Here is an 8,935-nt window from a genome sequence, read left to right as displayed (position 1 = left end):
GATAATTTTTAATTATTGATCTATTCAAGTTTCCCATTTTATCCAGTTAAAATTTTTTCCATTTATTACCATTTACTGTATTTTATAATCTTTTCAAACTCCTCTATATGTATTTGTTCCTCCCTTCAACAACTAATGTGTTTTTAGAGTTTAGAGATCCAATTCATAAGGAGTCTGGCAGGGAGATGTCACATTTAGGTATAAAATCACTGTGCCTAGTGTTGGTTTAGGTGCTGGTGATACAGCTGTGAAAATGCCAATAGAGCTTCCATCCCAGTGGGGGAACCATAGACAAAGTAAACAAACTGACTATAGACAGTGGCATGAAGATGACAAAGGGGGGATGCGTAATGGGGACAGAAGACTGGCTGCCTGGTAGCCAGTGCTCAGAGGAGCTCGGGTTTCATGGGAGGCAGGCCTGCGAAGGCCTAGGGCCAGCACTGCCAAGGCTCCAAAGCCAGAAAAAGCACAGCAAGTTAAAGAACAAAAAGAGGGCAGGAGGGAAAGTCAGGCAGGTGATGAGAAAGGAGGCCAGAGACAGGCACAGGTGAAGTCCCTCTTGGGCATCACTGGAAGACTGGATGGCTGCTAAGGGCAATGGGAGGATACCGGGGGAGTCTCTGCATGGCTGGACAGAAATCTCATGCACACCTCAAGACGGGCAGTATGGCTGTTGTAGGGGTGTCAGGGCAGAGAACCAGAGTGGCCACGGGGAGACTCACTTGGGATTGAGTGGGTGTCCAGGCAGGAGATGAGGCTGTGACCACGTCCCTCCTCTCATTTTGTTTTAGTTCTTCTCCTACCAAGTAGTTATTCTGGAAGTTTGCCTGCTTGATCGCTTTCATCTAGGAAACAGCTCTTGGCTTTTCTGATGCACTCACTCTTCTGATGTTCTCTTGTTAATAATTCATCAGTGGTGTTCTGGGCTCTGTGAATGCTTTCTATTTATTTCTTTTGACATTCTGTTCCTTTTGCTCTTATCTGAGTCTTAGCTCATATGTGTGTTGCTTTCTTTAAAAACAAAAGCATTTAGAGACTTCAATGTATCCCATTAGCTGATAGGTAGCAAAACCTTAGTTCAGCAGACATGCCAGTTGGGATGTTAACATGGAGGGCCCAAATTTCACTATATCAAGCTCCAACGTGGACAACTGTGGTTCTTTCTGAAAGCCCCCAGGCTTGGGAAATTTCCACCCCACTGAAACAGAGCAGGACCCTGTGGTCCTTGCCCGCACATCCTCTGCCTGTCTTTCGTTTGTGAAAAAACTTCAGCCAAAGAATAAGTTTAATCAGAGAAGTGAGAAAATGCAGAAACAAGGGAAAACAGTCCAATAAGACTAAGTAATAATAGTTTAGTCAGTGGTGGTGGTCAGTTCAGTTCAGTCACTCAGTTGTGTCCAACTCTCTGCAACCCCATGGACTGCAGCACACCAGGCTTTCCTGTCCATCACCAACTCCCAGAGCTAGCTCAAACTCATGTCCATCGAGTTGGCTGTGGTGGTGGTGGTGACGGTTTATTTGCTAAGTCATGACCGACTCTTGTGACTCCATAGACTGTAGCCTGCCAGACTTCTCTGCTCAAGGATCTGCTCAAGGATCTTTAGTTCCCCCTTAAGGGCTATCGAAGAAGGCAATGGCGACCCACTCCAGTACTCTTGCCTGGAAAATCCCATGGATAGAGGAGCCTGGTAGGCTGCAGTCCATGGGGTCGCTAAGGGTCGGACACGACTGAGCGACTTCACTTTCACACATTGGAGAAAGAAATGGCAACCCACTCCAGTGTTCTTGCCTGGAGAATCCCAGGGACGGGGAAGCCTGGTGGGCTACCGTCTATGGGGTTGCACAGAGTCGGATACGACTGAAGTGACTTAGCAGCAATAGCAGCAAGGGCTATAGATAATCTGAGCCCGTCCTGTGAGCTGTCTTATAGAGACTGAAATCCCCACCAGGTGGAAGAAATTAGCTACATGATGACCACACCGTAAGTCACGGCGTAAGCTGCTACAATTCTGAGAACTAGCTCCAAGGAAATAGGAAAAAAACAACCTAGAACTGAAGATTATATTTAAAACAATCAAGATGACACTGGTCAGACCACCAATGATCAATTTCAAGATGACTGTCAGAGCTGCCTGTGGAGTCTTCCCCGCCCACTTCCTGGGTTGCCAGCATCCAAAATAAAGCAAACTTTCCTTTACACCAAACTGGCCTCTCTCTTGGCTTTTGAGCAGCGAGCAGTGGATCCCACTTTCGGTTACACTGTGGAACACCAACGGTCTACCCCAAATTAAATGGAAATCCCAGATAGATGCTCACCTCTTTAGTGCCAGGAAATGTATGTTAGACTCTAAACCAGAAGCCAGGGACAGAAGAGCCAGGGCTGCACACACCTGCTGGGACAAAGCAGCAAGGCCACCCCCACACATGGGGCCACAGAGCCGAGGGGAGCCATGCAGGAAAAGTTCCATGCAGGAAGGATGACCAATCACATCCAAGGCCCCAAGAAGACAGATGGGGGGCAAAGAGAACTGGCCGCTGGAGGTGGCAATGGGGAGGCCATGGGAGGGGAAGCCCTTTGGGATGGCGTGTGTTCTCACAGAACACACAGAAGCCAGGCCATCACCTGGAGGAAGGAGGCTGCAGGGAAGGTTGGAGATTTATAGGAAGGAGGCCCTAAGTTCTCAAAATTTTTTTAGCAAGCAACATGGCATGTGTGTGTGCTTGTTTCAGGGAATGCAGGAATACAAGTGAGATAAATTGCGCCCTAGTCTAAAGCCACTACCAGGAGAGAGAATCCTGGGTTGCCAGCAAGGTCCCTGGATCCCCAGGTCTTTGGAGTCAAATTCAGTGCCCCCTCCAGTCCAGAGCAAAGCAGAACCACCCCCTAGTTATGGCCTCATCTCCCACCAGGAAAAAACACTTCACATGCTTGGAAATTGAATTTCATTGATGTGAAATACCCAATATAACTTTCCCCTCCAATGTAACTATAAAAACTAGTGGAGACTACTTCACAAACTCGCTTCTGCTTTTACTGAACATGACACAACTCCTCCCTCCTGCTGAGCACACGTTTTTAGTGATCTCCATCCACAGCCCCTGCTTTCCGCTGTGGGTCAAGGCTCCTCTTTGAATGTACCCCCACCCGACAGGCAGGCTGGAGAGAAGTCAAGGACATAAATATTTGAGGTGGCTAAAAGCAGGTTTTCCCTGTCAAAATACTGTACTCCACCACCCAGAGTGAATCCAGACGTTAAAAGCCTTCTCTTGGAACCCGCACGCCCCCAGACGACACTTGTAACCTTATCACTGGCTTTCTGGGGACTGCTCTCTGGTGACCGACTCTCCATTACAGGAGTAAGCTTCTCCTCTCGCACACACAATGTCAAGTCCCCACAGCAGGCTGATTTTAGACAGAATCTACAGAGTGAATGCCAGATGCTAGAATCCTATTCTCATCTACAAAATAATCAGGTATTTGACTACCTGACGCTCATTCGTTTTCTTGACCATGTTAACCGTGAGTTGTGAACCTGAGAGGTTGACTGTTGGAAATAATGTTTGGTGTGGGTCCTTCGTCATTGCCACTGAGCTACTGCACAGGTTTCCTTGTTGGGACCTGCCATCCCAACCTGGGTCTCCCTTCCCTTCCCCCTGAAAGAGGCGTGATGGGCAGCTGGGTGTAGAAAGTGGCTTTGGGAGGTACTCACAAGAGTGGGGGGAAGGGATTTCCCTGGTGACTCAGCGGTAAGGAATCCGCCTGCCAAGGCAGGAGACGCAAGAGACCTGGTTTCAATCGCTGGGTCATGACGATCCCCTGGAGGAGGGCACGGCAACCCACTCCAGTATTCTTGCCTGCAGAATCCCACGGACAGAGGAATGTGGCGGGCTGCAGTCCATGGGGTCGCAAAGAGTCGGACACGACTGAAGCGACTTAGCACGCACACATGTGCTAGAGTGGGGGAGCCTGGAAGGAGGTGGGCAGAGCAAAGCCAGCACAAGGGTGAGTTCCTGGGGCCCCCTGGGCCTCTCCTACTCCTCAGGCCCAGGCAGGTCGCCTCTCTGGACTGTCCACCCACGAGGGGGCCAGGAGAGGCACTGACCCACTGGCTCCCATCCTTCACTGTGAGGGTGTGAAATTCTGTGCTTCCCAGGTGGGAGAGGGGTGTGTGTGGAGGCACCAGGGGTGTCTGACACCTGCCCAATCACACCCTTCCTTCCCAACATCTTCCTAAAATATACACTGATTACACACCTCCTCGTGTAAACTTCCCTGATCCACAGCACCCACCACCAGAGCAGAGGATAAGGGCTGTCTGCTCCAGCCACCACTGCCCTCCCCATATCTCCCCACCACCCCCTGGCTCCGTGTCAGAGCACCTGTGTCGCTTGCACTCATCACCCTTGTCCAGCCCTTGTGTTGGTTCATCCGCCCACCTCTTCTCCACCACCTGGTGGACTCCACTCATCTGAAACTCAACTTCACCACCACTTCTGTAGAGCCTTCCTGACTGCCACACAGGCCCCCAGTTAGACCCACAAAGAACCAGCTAAGGCTCCCGCCTCCTTTGTTCCTGTAACAAATAGGAGGAATAATGTACACAACTCTAATTCCACCTGTCAACTGTCTTGATTACATGCCCGTCTCTCTCCTAACATCTACCCTTGAGTGCACAAACCCCTATGTCTTATTTTTGTTTTTTTAGTGCCTTGAATAGTGTTAGACTTGTAGGTCATGCACAAAGTATTTCTTGAATGACAGCATGATTTGTCATGTAAGGAATCAACCATTTGGCTAAGTATTTGATGCAAATATCACTCAAGTGCAAGCAGGGAGGAATCAGAAACCTGCCCAAATAAAATACACCTGGAAGGCACACCATCAGGAGGTGACCCGGCAGATATAAAGAGCTGAAAATTCATCCCTCTACTGTTTGTCTTCACTGAAGACTGCAGCTTTCCACTTTTCCTATTCTACCCTTTAAAATATAGTCCTGTGAGAGCAACTGATATAAACTGTATTAGTTCAACATCCCCAAGAACTTGCAAATTCTTTGGAAGAGGCACTGGGGGGTAGGGTAAGTAGACATGATTACCATGCAGAATAGAAAATTGGATTAAAGCACTCCAGGTGACAACCAAGGAAAACAGCACCAAACACAGGGTCTTCATACAGAGGACAGTGCTTTGCAGCAGCTGCAAAGGAGGGGCATTAAACGTTTATTAATGTTGCCAATTTTCAGAAGCCATTTGGCGAACAGCCACCTGGCCTGCCTCCTGGAGCAGTGGTCCTGGCCCTGAGGCTGCCAGGTGGCTGCCAGGAGGCTGCCCTTGGAGCACACTTCCAAGGCCAAGTGGAAGCTGCCACACGGCATAAGGGCTTGGAGCGGAGCTGAAACATCCCTGCTAAGATCCTATATTCTCATTAGCTGGTATTAATATTCAAATTTTAAAATCCTAACTCACTGCCAAGCTCTGTAAGATACTAAAATATTTAGATTAAATACTCTGCTAGAATTATGAAGAAGGGAAGAGAAAGCATATTAAGAAACAGTCATCCTAGCAAATGGGGGAAATGACAGCCTAGTTGAAAATTAAAAGTATGGTTCTTGGTATGCATCAATATTTTAACATGATTCTGTTTAATTCCTTTTAATGCCATCTGAAACTAGAAAGAAATGACCCTAAAAAGGCTGGGACTATATCTCTATCCACCCACCCAATCAATAAAGCTCTCCTGTCCAACTGCTGGGAGCCTGGCCATGTGCCCTGAGCTGCGGATAAAAAGAGGAAGACGCCCAGTCATTTGAGAGGCTCGAGGTCCAGGACCAAGGGCCTTAGGAGCTGCTCTTCCTGTTCTGTTCCGTCCCCACAGGCTGTGTGTGCTCGGGTTTTAAAAGTAATGATCTTTAATATACTTCCATCCTTCTAATGGGGAAGTTATATACACAAGAATTTTATTTCCTTCCTAGTCATAAGTGCAATCTGCCTCCGTGGTCTCTACTTATGCATCTCCCTTCAATCGTAAAACCACTTAAGTTTGATTTCTGCCTGTACTTTAAGGAGGCTTATGTTAGTTACTTTCAGTGGTTTTGTTTTTTTTTTTTCAGGGAATGGGACACAAGGGAGATGGAAGGGCCGCACAGAATGAGGACAAGGTGTATGTGAGCAGCTGGTGACGAGCAGTGTGCCTGACTCACCTCCCACAGACCTCACGCAAACAGGAGTGGAAGGAAGGCAGGCCAGCCTCCCTGCTCATCAACCCCTGTTCCCAGACTCCCTCAAGTTCTCTCTCCATCTACCCACTGCTCAGAAGCCCTCCCTCTCTCCGGCTCCCATGAGCCTAAGACCCTGCACAAACCCCCTGCCTCATCTGCTATGGCTCTGCCCCAGCCCTCCTTTCCCCTCAGATGCCAAGACTGCGCATCAGTTTCTGCCCAATGTCTGATAATTTCTAAAGACAGCATCATTGCACAAACTGAAGGCTCCAGGATTTACACCTATCTGCAGGAACTGTCTTGTGTAGAAGCTTGCAGTTGGGTAATTATTTAACAACAGAGGGCAGGAAAACGATCAATTTAATCTGTGAACTTTGGGAAAGTAAACAGAGGAACAGATCTTGGGCCAAGACCCCACTGGTTATGGTTTTGCTGCCCCAGACAGCAGGCACGTGTGACTATCAAGCATGTATGATATGGCAAGCCCAGTGCAATGATATCTTCACCACACCTAAGATGTGTGTGTATATATATATATATATATACATACATACACAAATACACACATTTTGAACTGTATGGGTAAAAATAAAATAAAAAATTTGGGTAAAAATTAAATAATATATCACTGTTTTGTGATCATACAATGAAATAACTGATTCAGGCAAATATCAATGGGTAAACTGTTAGAGAACAGGATATCCATACCCTGCAGAGCATCTGCTAAATCCAGAGGGGGAAAATGTACCTTTATGTTGGAGAGATCAACCAAGTGACCAAATTCAGCATCAGCAAGGCTGACAGTCTGATGCTATACCCTCCAGAGGGATTCAATATGCAGTGCACAGCATCCTTCCTAAATTGCTTAATCTGAATCTCACCTTGTGCCTACTTTACAGGAGGTACAGCCAACGGAGGAGCAAGCTGAACTACACCCGGGGGAAGAGTTGGACAAGTGCAGAGGGCAGAGTGGTACTTCACACCTGCTCTGGTTCAAAGCATCGATGCCAAGGGGCAAAGGTCAGGTAATGTCTGAGGCTGAGACAAAAGGGCTCCAGCCAAATGCACCACCTGAACCGTTACTGGACATGAGTACAAGCATCCTAAGTAAAAGGCCATCTAGGGATGACGAGGAAGCGGTCTTCAGAGGGAGCCAGAATCGCTCCGTTCTTCGGTGTGTCAGTGGTTTCACCATTCCGGAAGGACCAGGTCATCCTCAGTAACAAACAGCCCAAACTCTCAGTGGCTCAGAACACAGGGCTCTCACTCTCACCCATGCAGCCACACACATGGAAGTTTCAGATGTTCCCCAACCTAGTGCTCTTTGTACAAGAGCGATTCAGTTTTTCTTTCAGTAATGAGAGACACTGCTTGAGGATCAGGGTAGGTGATTTAGGGCAGTGCTCCTCAGAGTGGGATTCTCCTACCATTTTGCATCAGAATCTCCAAAACATTTTAAAATACAAATGCTTTATTGATATATAAATGTTTTTAACTCCACAGTCCCAACCCACACTTGCTGAATCAGGAGCTCAAAGCCAAGACTTTAAGAGTCAACAAACTAGATTCTGAAAGTGGCTTTTAGTTACACATTCCACTATAAAATTCCCATTTTATAGAAGTTGTAGTGCAGGATATTCTACTTGCTCAGTGATGAGTAGCATTAACATTATAAAAATGGCAGAAATTCATGGGTTTTTTTTTTGTAAGATGTTCAGCGAAAAGTGTATACCTTTTTTGAGATAATCAGTCATTCTAAATTACAGGCTTTTTTCTAGTATAGGTTCTTAAAGCTTATAGTGACCTTTTGGGTTTGTTTTTAATTTTTATTGGAGTACAGTTGATTTACAATGTTGTGTTAGTTTCTGCTGTACAGCAAAGTGATTCAGTTACACATATACATATATCCACTCATTTTTAGATTTTTTTCCCCATACATGCGCATGTGTGCTAAGTTGCTTCAGTCATGTCCAACTCTTTGTGGCCCTATGGACTATAGTCCGCAAGACTCCTCTGTCCATGGGTTCTCCAGACAAGAAAACTGGAGTGGGTTACCTTGCCGTCCTCCAAGGGATCTTCCTGACCCAGGGATCAAACATTATCTCTCATGTCTCCTACCTTGGCAGGCGGGTTCTTTACCACTAGCGCCACCTGGGAAGCCCCTTCCCTATAGGTAAAGGGACATGTTTTTAAAAATAGGTTCTACATTTTACTTAGAATGTACATATTGAAGATATGCTGATGCCAACTGGATTACTACACAGAAGAGCCAACAATATAGCTCAAACCTGGGGAATGAAAATGGACCAATGTCATTAACAGTCTGCAACTGCTCTGCAGAGCACTGCAGGTGACAGCGGGCATTTCGTCTGACTTGGGATGCCAGCTGGAAAACACCCAGTATTCCAAAGCACAAGGGGGAGAAAAGCAAACACCACTGGCCACACACCTACAAGAAGGCCAGTGTCCCGATCACTGATGCCACTTACTGGGCAGGGTGTGAAGCGGCGGGAAGCCTCAAGCGCTGCCGGTGGGAATGCGGATTCCCACATGCAGAATGCAGAAATCCGTGCAGGTGGGAATGCAGATGCAGTACAGCCTCTCTGGAAGACTGACCAGCAGGTTCTTACAACACTGGGCGCGCTCCTCCCTTATAAGCCAGCGGCCATGCTCCTCAGTTCTCACCTGCACAGAAACCTGAATACAGATGCAGATGT

This window comes from Bubalus kerabau, chromosome 12 (genome assembly GCF_029407905.1).
Source record: "Bubalus kerabau isolate K-KA32 ecotype Philippines breed swamp buffalo chromosome 12, PCC_UOA_SB_1v2, whole genome shotgun sequence".
Lineage (NCBI taxonomy): Eukaryota > Metazoa > Chordata > Mammalia > Artiodactyla > Bovidae > Bubalus > Bubalus kerabau.
Note: the sequence above shows the minus strand (reverse complement) of the source record.